Consider the following 12,149-nt stretch of genomic DNA (forward strand, 5'->3'; position numbering starts at 1 on the left):
AAACTATCTGTTCTGTAAGCCTTCACCTGAAGTACAATAAAATATTAAAAAAAAAAAAAATTCAATACTTTATTTCCATAGTGAAGTTTTTTTTCTTTTTCATTTTTAAACAACAGAATCCTTTTAACACTATTCTGCTTAACACTTTTTCTTGAGTTTATTTCTCCAAGGAAACTGCAGCAACTCTTTAAAGTTTTAAAGCCTGACAGAGAAGTAGTCTAGTTAAACAGAAGTGATCAATAGAAAAAAATCTAATCCTATCACTCCCTTTTACTCTAGCAACAGAAATCAATTTTCTAGGGCTCACCTTCATCTGCAGGCTATAATCATATTTACATATTTCTGTCTTATTTTCAAGTCACAGAACCCACCAGAATACTCTGTCTTCCAGGAACATTTTGAATATTTATGTGCAAGTCTTAGAGTTTCCATGACTTTGCAGTTTGCTATTAACATTTTGTGTAATCTTTGTCCTAGCTAGTGATAAATGAACAGATTTTACAAAAGCCCGAATGCTGGCCAGAACTTCCTTATGCATAAAAGACAGATCTTTCCCTTGGAACTAATTTCCCCCTAAGATATATTATAGAATGTGTTACTTTTTTTTCTGGCCAGCAAGAAAACCACACTCTTCTCAGTATCAAACATGGGAGTTGATACGGTAAGAATTTTCAATAATCTTGGGTTTCCAGACTGGTAAGAAGATGGAATCATTTTTAATTTCCAAACATCTGATTATATTACTGAGGTCTAATTAACAAAAGCAAAGGCAACAACAACCAATATTTGAGACTCTATTGTGCTCGGTGACTTATGTGCATTTTCTCAATTAATCCTCAGACTATTCTGTCAGATAGGTGTTATTTGATATGCCTGGTTCACAGTAAATAAAATTAAAGCTTAACGAGATTAAGAAATACGGCCAAAGTGACCGGACTAGAAGATGATGAAGAAGAATTTTAAGGGATTATGTTTAAAACTATGTCTAAATCCAAACCTAATATTACTTTGCCTCTTTAGACAAGGTTTTACCCACAAAAATAGATTGGGTTAATACTTCTGTTTTAAAACATAATCAAATGGTCCAGTCAGAAATGCACAAAGGAAATAGATGCTAAAATGATGAATGTATCCTCTCTTCATTTATAATACATGACTTTTCTTGTAGTCATAGAAAGTTGCCAATTTGAATATTATTTACATGTATTTCTCCAGCTCATCAGGTATGCATTCTCATCATATTTCCCAATAAAACTTTGGAAACCAAATTGACATCTATAAAACTTCAATTGATTGACTTCGTTGATTGTACATGGAGCTGATCTAAGATTTTCTGGAGGTTTACGTACATTCTATCTAAAAGAATCTATTGCTGTCAACTTTGGTTGTGAGCTCACTTTGAACTTGATTTATACAAACTTGTAGTGTATAACCATTGAACACAGATAGGGTAGAAGAGGCTCAGAATTAGAATGATTATTTCCATAAGTTACCGTGATAAGAGTTTTTTATGTTAATGTATTCTCATTGAGAAACACCTCTGGTTCCCAAGTCAATATTAACGAATCTTTTGAAAGACATAATTAAACCTTTCAGGTAAATAGGGTAGGAGTTAGATTGGTATCACATTGGTATCACTGTTCATTTGTATCACACATGCTTTATTTTTTCCTTATTGAAAACCATTTGCCAAAATGTTGAACTGAATCAATAAAATCAATTTGAGTGTTTTTCAACATACCTAATAATACATCCATTGTGTGCAGAAGATTACCATCAGACTCGATAATACAATTTAATTTTTGTAACCTATGTAAATCTATATTCTCTAGTCATCTTTATAGCAAGGATTACTATGTTTGTTTCCAAAAAGCCTGGACTATCTTCTTCACTTTTTCTCTAATATCATCTAATGTCTGACACTGGCTCCATAATGGAATAATTTAATTGGATTAGGATACAGTCAAATGATTTTCATCTGGTATGTTTGAAGAATATGTGTGAAGTTAATCCCAAATACAACTCTCACCAAGAAATGCCCTCAGTTAACCACTTTCCTATGGATAGTACAAAAATTTCAAAGGTTCTCAGGAATTCTCCACCCTCAGGTTAACAAGGGGGTCCTATGGTAACACCTAATCATGAGTCCTTTCTTTCTGATTGCTTCAGCATGGCATATGGCCTTATATTATACAGATGCACAGAGATTGACCAAGCATCATACAATATTAACACTGTAAGGGATAGAGAACGTCTCAGCACACTATTAAATTCTATGCTTGAAAAAATGGGATCACACCTAAACTTAATTGGTCATACTTCATTCTTAAGGGCATACAACTCATTAGTGACAGAGAAAGAATTCTACCACTAAAGGTCAATAATTTATTAGTATATTAGCTTCCCAACAGAACAGCTAAATGAAGGCAGGGCCTTGAGACAAGAATTCATAAGTTTTAATAGTGTTAGTAAATGTCTTTATTACTCAAATCTAGTCATAATCTTACAAATACCATTTCACAAGAGTAACACGGTAATCCCATAGTAACCTGGCAGAGAGAAATTCAATGGAAATAAAAACCAAAAACTCACTGTCCTCCAATTGTCTAATTCCATGCCTATGCTTCCTATTGCCTAAACCTCAAAACAGCCAAAGTACAAATAAGTCCACTGCAACCATCCATAAAGATCAGCCTCCTGGGGCAAAGAACTTGGTGAGAAACTGTGGAATATAGATCTTGAGGGTCAAAATAGAATATATCCAATACACTACCATACTACACCCTCTGCAGTTATGGGATTTTTGTCTTATTTTCTTACACAAATGTATTTATGTCTTTCAATTTTCACCTTAGATTTAATACAATTTGCACTAGACTACTAACGTAAAGGTTGGTGGTTCAAACCCACACAGCAGTCTTACAAAAGAAAGGCCTGGTAATCTGCTTTCATAAAGATTACAGCCAAGAAAACCCTATGGAGCACTTCTACTCTGTAAAATGGAGGGTTGCCATGAGTCAGACTCGACTTGATGGCAATGGAAACAAATTTTATAATACTACTATTTTTCCACATACCAGTTTATTTTCTATTTACAAATAAACATACAGGTTTTCGTAGAGTAGAATTTCATAGAATCCTAGGGAAAAGACATTGCAATGTGTAAATGGAAAACATGATGACTTACTAGCTCTTTCTCCCTTCCTCCTAATGGAGAGGATGAAATCAATCTTAAAGAAAAGAGTTCTGGTGATCTTCCTGTTAACTTGGAAAGGGGGAGCTAATAGTTAATAGTTTGGCACATGTTCTGAACCATTGTGTCTCAGCTGGAATGGGTGAGATAAAAACAGCATCTGCTACTGATGATTTACCTTCCCCCAGAGTCTGGATATCATTTGAACCAGTGACTAAGAGGCAACAGTTTTGTCATGCATGATAAATCCTCCAAGTCCTCTGTTAGCCTTTAGGAAATGTCTCAGCAAAAATATACAAAACCATGAGTTACCTATACGCACATTTTGAGAAATGCAGGCACTCAAGGGGTAACACGTTCCCACCTGGATGATTCACAACGAGGTGGAAGACAGGGAAGGAACAAGATGTCTGAGACCTGAGCTCATATGTTAATCCTGGGTGGGGCAGGGAGGAATAATCATTCCAAGTACTAACTCTTGAAATGCACTCAAAGAGAATATACTTGTGTGTGTGACTGAACACTATGAAAGGTCAAGATGAAACGAGAGTAAGACAACTTGCTCACATGCAAACCATCATAGACTTAGGCATGGGTGCACTTTCTTTCCTACAGTGACTTAACTTCTGGAAAATTGTTAAGTCAGCCATACTTCTCCTTGTCACCCCTGCTGGTGACTTTTACCCATTTTCTCTACTTAATTCCAGTCCTCAACTAAAATATTCATTGTCTTCACTATGTCCACCTTCTTTACTGGAGTGCTTCATTTAAGGCCAACTTGCTAAGCACTGCTCTGTGCCAAATAGGTACATCTCCCTTGGGTCCATTGACTTATACTGTATCAATCATTAAGAAAGTCTCAAATATCTTTTAGAATATTTACATTAGATAAAGGTTTTCTAAAGTACTAACATACTGTAAACTACATTTCTGAAAGTGTCATGATAGGTGGTCAGGGAGTGATTTACTGGTTGTTGTTAAGTGCTGTAGAGTTGGTTCCAAATCATACCAACCCTATTTACAACAGAATGAAACACTGCCCGGTCCTGTGCCGTCCTCACAATCATTGCTGTGTTTGAGCCCATTCTTGCAGCCACTGTGTAATTCCATTTCCTTGAGGGTCTTCCTCTTTTTCACTGACCCTCTACTCCACCAAGCAAGATGTCCTTTTCCAGGGACTGATCCCTCCTGATAACATGTCCAAAGTACGTGAGACGAAGTCTTGCCGTGCTTGCTTCTAAGGAACATTCTGGCTGTACTTTTTCCAAGACAGATTTGTTCAGTCTTGGCAGTTCATGGTATATTGAATATTCTTCACCAACACCATAATTCAAATATATTAATTATTCTTTGGTCTTCCTTATTCATTGTCCAGCTTTGGCATGCATATAAGACAACTGAAAACACTATGGCTTGGGTCAGGTGCACCCCAGTCCTCAAGGTGACATCTTTGCTTTTTAACACTCCCAAGAGGTCTTTTGCAGAAGATTTGCCCAATGCAACATGTCGTTCGACCTCCTGACTGCTGCTTTCGTGGGTATCGATAGTGGATCCAAGTTAAATGAAATCCTGACAGCCTCAGTATTTTCTTCATTTATCATGATGTTACTCATTGGTTCAGTTGTGAGGATCCTAGCTTTCTCCATGTTAAAGTGTAATCCACAGTGAAGGCTGTAGTTTTTGCTCTTCATCAGCTAAGCACGCCAAGCCCTCCTCACTTTCAGCAAGCAAAGCTGTGTCATCTACACATCACAGGTTGTTAATGAATCTTCCCCCAATACTGACACCATGCTCTTCCTCATATAGTCCAGCCTCTCAGATTATTTTCTCAGCACACAGACTGAATAAGCATGGTGAAAGGATACAACCCTGATGCACCTCTCCAGAGGTTAAACCATGCAGGATCCCCTTGTTCTGTTCGAACAACAGCCTCTTGATCTATGTACAGGTCCTGCATAAGCATAACCAAGTGCCCTGGAATTCCAATTCCATACAATGCCATCCACAATTTGCCATGATCCACACAGTGGAATGCCTTTGCATAGTCAATAAAACACAGGTAAGCATATTTCTGGTATTCTCTGCCCTCAGCCAAGTTCCATCTGACATTACCAATGATATCCCTCGTTCCACGTCCTCTTCTGAATTTGGCTTGAATTTCTGACAGTTCCCTGTAGATGTACTGCTGCAATTGTTTCAAGACTATCTTCAGCAAAATTCCACTTGCCTGTGATATAAATGGGACCCCTGGTGGTGTAGTGGTTAAGAGCTCAGGCGGCTAGTAATTTCTGCGTTCTGTTGGATCATCTTTCCTTGGAACGGACACAAACATGGATCTCCTCCAGTTGGTCAGCCAGGTAGCTGTCCTCCAAATCTCCTGGCATAGGCCAGTAGATGCTGCATCCACCTCAATTGGTATTCTATCAATTACTGGAGCCTTATCCTTTGTCAATGCCTTCAGTACAACCTGGACGCTTTCCTTCAATACCATCGGTTCCTGACCACATGCTACCTGCTGAAATGGGTGAACGTTGACAAAGTCTTCCTGGCACAGTGACTCTGGGTATTCCTTCCATCTTCTTTTGATGCTACCTGCGTTGTTCACTATTTTGCCCATAGAATCCTTCAATATTGCTACTTGAGGCTTGAATTTTTCTTCATTTCCTTCAGCTTGGGAAATGTCAAGCATGTTTTTCCTTTCTCGTTTTCTAACTCCAGGTCTTTGTACATTTCATTATAATATTTTACTCTGTTTTCTTGAGCCGCCCTTTGAAATCTTCTGTTCAGTTCTTTTACTTCATCATTTCTTCTACTTAGCTACTCTACATTCATGAGCACATTTCAGAGTCTCTTCTGACATCCATTTTGGTGTTTTCTTTCTTTCCTGTCTTTTTAATGACCTTTTGCTTTCTTCATGTATTTTTTTTTTTTTACCACTGAGTTCATTCTTTTTTTTTAATTTTATTGTTGTACTTTAAGTGAAAGTTTACAAATCAAGTTAATCTCTCTTACAAAAATTTATACATACATTGTTATGTGACCCTAATTGCTTTCCCTATACTGTGACAGCACACTCCTCCTTTCCACCCTTGATTTCCCGCATCCGTTCAACCAGTTCCTGACCCTCTCTGCCTTCTCATCTCACCTCCAGACAGGAGCTGCCCATTTAGTCTCATGTTATCTACTTGAGCTAAGAAGTACACTCTTCACGAGTATCATTTTATGTCCCATAGTCGAGTCTAATCTTTGTCTGAAGAGTTGGCCTCAGGAATGAATTTAGTTCTGGTTGACAGAGAATCCAGGGGCCGTGCTTTCTGTGGTTCCTCCGGTCTCAGTTAGCTTGTTAAGTCTGGTCTTTTTATGTGAATTTGAGTTCTGCACCCCACTTTTCTCTTGCTCCATCAGGGACTCACTGTTGTGTTCCCTGTCAGGACAGTCATTGGTGGTAGCCAGGTACCATCTAGTTCTTCTGATCTCAGGCTGATGCAACCTCTGGTTATGTGGCCCTTTCTGTCTCTTGGGTTAATACTTTCCTTGTGACTTTGGTGTTCTTCATTCTCCTTTACTCCAGGTGGGTTGGGACTAATTGATGCATCTTAGATGGCTGCTCGCTAGCTTTTAAGACCCTAGATGCCACTCACCAAAGTGGGATGCAGAACATTTTCTCAATAAACTTTGTTGTGCCAGTTGACCTATATGTCCCCTGAAAGCATGGTCCCCAGACACCCCTGCTACCCTGTCCCTCGAAGTGTTTGGTTGCATTCAGGAAACTTCTTAGCTTTGGTTTAGTCCAGTTGTGCTGACTTCCCCTATAGTGTGTGCTGGCCTTCCCTTCACCTAAGATAACTCTTGTCTACTATCTAGTTAGTGAATAACCCTCTCCATCCCTCCCCACCCTTATAACCATCAAAGAATGTTTTCTTTTGTGTTTAAACCATGTATAATGTTCTTGATATCATCCCACAACTCATCCAATCTTCAGTCATCAGTTTTCAATGTGTCAAACTGGTCTCTAAAGTCAGGTGGCATATACTCTAAATTCAGGTGGGATATACTCTAAATTCAGACGAGATATACTCCAGTTTGTACTTTGGCTCTTGTGAATTTGTTTTAATTTTCTTCAACTTCAACTTGAATTCGCATATAAGCAACTGATGGTTTGTTCTGCAGTCAGCACTGGCTTTGTTCTGACTGATGATACTGAGCTTCTGTATTGTCTCTTTCCAGAAATGTATTCGATTTGGTTCCTGTGTATTCCATCTGGCAAGGTCTGTGTGTATAGTCACCATTTATGTTGTTGAAAAAGGTATTTCCAATGAATAAATCATTGGTCTCGCAAAATTCTGTTACTGGTAGTGTGATCTCTATTCCATACACATCAGGCAAGTTTATGAAACTATTTTTTCCATTTGCATTGCTAATCCTGCCTTAAAGTTATAGGGACAATCAGCCAGAATGTTGAATATTCTTGGCTTCTTAGCTTTGGTTCTTATAGTGAACTCTAGGAAGCAAAGCTTAATCTGTATTATATGCCTGCATATTTTTACTGTACTGGTATTGTAGAAACAGCTGGCGTCCTCAACACTCTGGCATCCACACAAGGAAAAAAATAAAAAGACATTGAATCTAAGGCAGAGATTTAAAGCCAATGAAGATGAAGCCTCCTCATCAAAATATTCATGTATTGATGGAAATTAGGAAGTCAAGGGTGCGGTGTGAAGGCAACTGTTGTTTTTACAACAAAATGCTTAATTTAACACTCTAAACCCACTCAGCCAGCCAATAGCAAGGGTGATGCTTTACGATTTTTTAGGTGCTTATATATTTATTTATTTACTCATTTAAACACATTTATTTGACTCTGCTTGGTGTTTGGATACACAGAGGCAACAAAGTTTCTCAAGGAACTTATATTTTAGTAGTTTAAACTCATGATTCCATACTTCAGTGCAAATCCAATCTCAGTCACTTATAGATTAGGTATATTTGGGCAAATAATGATCTCTCTGAGATGGATTCCTCATAGGTTTACAGAAGATCACATTAGGTAATCTATAACAAGTGCCTAGCAGGGGTATCTGGCTTATCCTGGGCTTCACAAATAAGAATTATAGCCTAATGGTGAAGAGGAAAGAGTCTGGATTCAAATCACCTGCTTTTAAATCTACCGCCCCACTACTTACCTTGGGAAAGTTACTTAACAGATTTGTGTTTCAGTTTTCTCTATAAAATGAGGATAATAATCATATCAATCTCAGAGGGTTCTTATCAGAAGTAAATTTGTTAATCCATGCAAAGTGCTTAGAATAGTACTTGACCCATAATTAGTGCTACTTAAATGTGTTTCCGTCATTTGTATGAGAACACTTTTATTCTCATTATTTTCATTAAATTTGATCTGCACACAAGTGACTAATACAAGACAAAAAATGGTGCGCTCTGTTAGAGATTTACAGATAAATTACTACAGAATTTTATAAAAGCAGAATATTTTAGACTGAGAGATGAGGAAAGGTTTCAAGGAAATAGGATACATTGAGACATGCTGAATCGAGAGGTAAATAGGAGATCTATGGGCAGATGAAAGAATGTGAGCAAAACTACTCATAAACTCTGGGTAGTCCCACCATTGGTTATGGGAAGATATAGTGAATGATAGAAATACAAATATGGATTAAGGTGTAGCATGGAAGAATTTGAATGGCAAGCTATAGACTGTGAACTTTATTTAGCCCGCAATGGGGAATCTCTGAAAGCCTGGTAAAATGGGTTGTGGGGGGAACGGACAGAAACACCAGCCAGGAAGTTTCTGCATAGCCCTACCTGAATGCATAGGAGGACTTCACTGGATTAGCAGCAATGGGAGATGGGATGAAGTGAATTCCTAAGTATAATGGTTCAAACAAATGTTAGATTTTGTAATGGACTTATACTGCAAAAGCAAAGATGTCTTTCTTTTCTTTCCTTTCTTTATCCATGTCCACATCTCCTTTTTGTGAAAAGTGTACAGCATTTACCTGAGGAGTCTGAAAATGTAGATGTCTAAATGGAATAGGCAGGAAATCTAGATAAATAAAGAGGGCTTGACAGAGTAAGGCTGTGGAGAACCCAGGATTTCATGACATGGCTTAAGTGTATGATAGCCATGCAGCTCCAGGCCATTACTGCCATGTGGAAATGTAGCCCAGCTCTGCCAACTATTCTGATATTTTCAAAATGAGTATAAATCTGGGTCTTAAAACATGAAAATTCCCAATTCTTACATATTGACAACTACTTTGGCAATTTAAAACTCTCTCTAGGCCAAACAAAACATATCTGTAGGCCAAACATGGCATGTGGGTCACCAGTTCGTGAAATCTGTCTAACTCTGTTATCTGGCAAGGTAATAGACCATTCTGGTTATTTAACATTCTGACTGAGTTGCCATATATGTTATATAAGGCTTCCCAACATTCCAGGAATAGGAACACGTGAACTACACTGAACACAAAACTCTATTTAACGTTACCAAACTTACTCTCATGATTCAAACATCTATTCACTCAACAAATATTATCTAGTTATGTTTCATACACTCTGATAGTCATTTGGGGAGATACATATATGAATGAGATAGCCCTGATATCAAAGAATTCACCATTGGTAGAAGAATAAACACACAACATAGATAGCTATACAACATAAATCAGTTTGACAACTCTGAACCATTTAGTGTGTCAGGAGTATCAATTGTCAACATATAGAAAACATGGAGGATGGAAGTTGGTAACATTTACCAACTATATTCTAGAAGTTCTGTTGTAGAACTTCAACTTTAAATACTTGGCAATTTCTCAGAAAGACTGAGACAGATTGTCAGGCCAGATTCTTCTCTAGCTTCTATCTTTTCTAAAAGTGCTTTCTGTTAAGACGGTTCTTTCAAAAAATTGTGGAATGGGATATGCCTTCTCAAAATAAATAGTACTATTCTAAATTCCTGGACCCGTGAGTTGAGTTTCTTGGGTAGGGAATAGAAGTAGAAAGTAGGAATAGGGATCACTCTGGATCATTTATGGGGAATACTCTATTCTCACGCAATGTTAATCAACATCTCTCCTAAAACAATTCTTCACTGCTACCCTAAAGAACAAGGTACACAATGTGTTCTTCTGCTCTGGTCTGTACTATTCAGCAATTTGGGAAACTATTAACGAAATAATTATAAAAATGAGAACAATATTTTTCTGCCTTTCTTCCCAAACATACAATTTACCTGGCTATATATACATGAAAATTTAAATAAATAAATAAATAAAATTCGTGTCTTTAAACGCGTTTCTCCCTCTGGCATTAGATGCGAGGGAGGTGGAAGGTATACGTTTTCATATGCAATTCTGGATATGTATTTGGGGGGAAAGAGATAATTATTTCCTTCTTAATACAAAATCAGTATCAGAAAAACTTACCCAACCCCTCCCCCAACTCCCGTCATTTGGTGTCCATTAAAGGCTATTTGTAGAAAGAAATCATGATTTAATTTTTATAATTGATACATCCAAAGATACGGGCAGGGCATTACTAAGAAATTTATAGGTGAAAAAATAAGACATAAAAATATAAAGTCCTTGGTCAATTGTATTCGGAAGAGCTGGTTTTCCTTTTTGGTAACATCATGTACTCCAAGTTGTGTAGAGGACAGGAACTGAATGATGTATGATTCATCACTACACTATTGTCATCTCTAGCTAATAACAACATTGAGATCAACCCTAATGTAAAAAGCTTCTCTAGACATATTTGTCTGCCTTTGGCATAAATTAGGAATGCGTACAAGTAGTAACATACACACACAATAAAGTTCGTGCCTTGAGAGGAACATAAATTGTTGTTACTTTGTCACTGTAGGCTACAGGGTGTGAAACCAGGAAGAAATCAGGCCATTTCTTGACGTCAGTGATTCCTGATCCGGAGCAGTTGAGTGCATCTTTGATTTATGAGCAAAGGCTGATCATTGATTAAGCTGCAGGGGTGTTTCCTATGGTGTTTCTTTGGCCTTATTACTGTGAATAACAATGCGTTGTCAGGTTGCTTTTTGTTTTGTGTTTTTGTTTTGTGATTTTCCTTCTCCAGAAGACCCTGAATTAAGATCTTCCTGAAATTGGTTACAACCAAGGGCAATCATGTTGACAAGCAAAATAAACCCCTCAATTATTGCACGTTTCATCATTAGGCTGTTTCAATTTAAATGAAATATCGCTTACAAGAAAATACAATGGTGCAGATATTTTCTCAGGGGTAGAGAAGTTGAAGAACATTTTAATATTCGATAAAAGTTAACTACCATTATGCAATCTTAAGTAAATACTGAAGCTGTGATGAAGAAAGATGGAAAGAATCTGGACGTTATAGAATGACTAAATTAACCAACTCTGGCACTACAGCCTCTAATCATTATTTAAGATTCCCAGGTTCTAGACGTCTCATTTTCTATTCCAAGGTATTTCCTAAATATGGACAGTTTTCTTATAAGGTAAATTTAGATGTAATCTGTAAAGATAAAATTATAAAATAATCATCATTTGAACAGTGGAAACTTACTAAACTCTGTGTCAGGTAGTATACCAAACATTTTACAAATGATCTAGTGTACAGTCATAGAGGTCTGTCCAAATATGCTCTGGAATCATCCCCCTTTGAGAGACTCTAGATTCAGAGTGTTTTAAAGAACTTGTCAATGATCTTCAGACAATATCCCTGACTCAACCTGAATCTATTGAATTACTTCTTTATGAGAAAAAATACTCTCTTATTTTTTATGTTGAAAATGCACAAGATTATTTCTATTGTAAGTCTATACTTTTGAATATGGGGTGAAGTTTTCTGTTGCCCATGGGTTGCCAACTTCACAAGAGTTGTGTCTGTATTCCAGATGCCAGCTTTGGTTTTTCCAGTTTTTTTTTTTTTTTTTTTTTTT

Source organism: Trichechus manatus, unplaced genomic scaffold (genome assembly GCF_000243295.1).
Source record: "Trichechus manatus latirostris isolate Lorelei unplaced genomic scaffold, TriManLat1.0 scaffold00006, whole genome shotgun sequence".
NCBI lineage: Eukaryota > Metazoa > Chordata > Mammalia > Sirenia > Trichechidae > Trichechus > Trichechus manatus.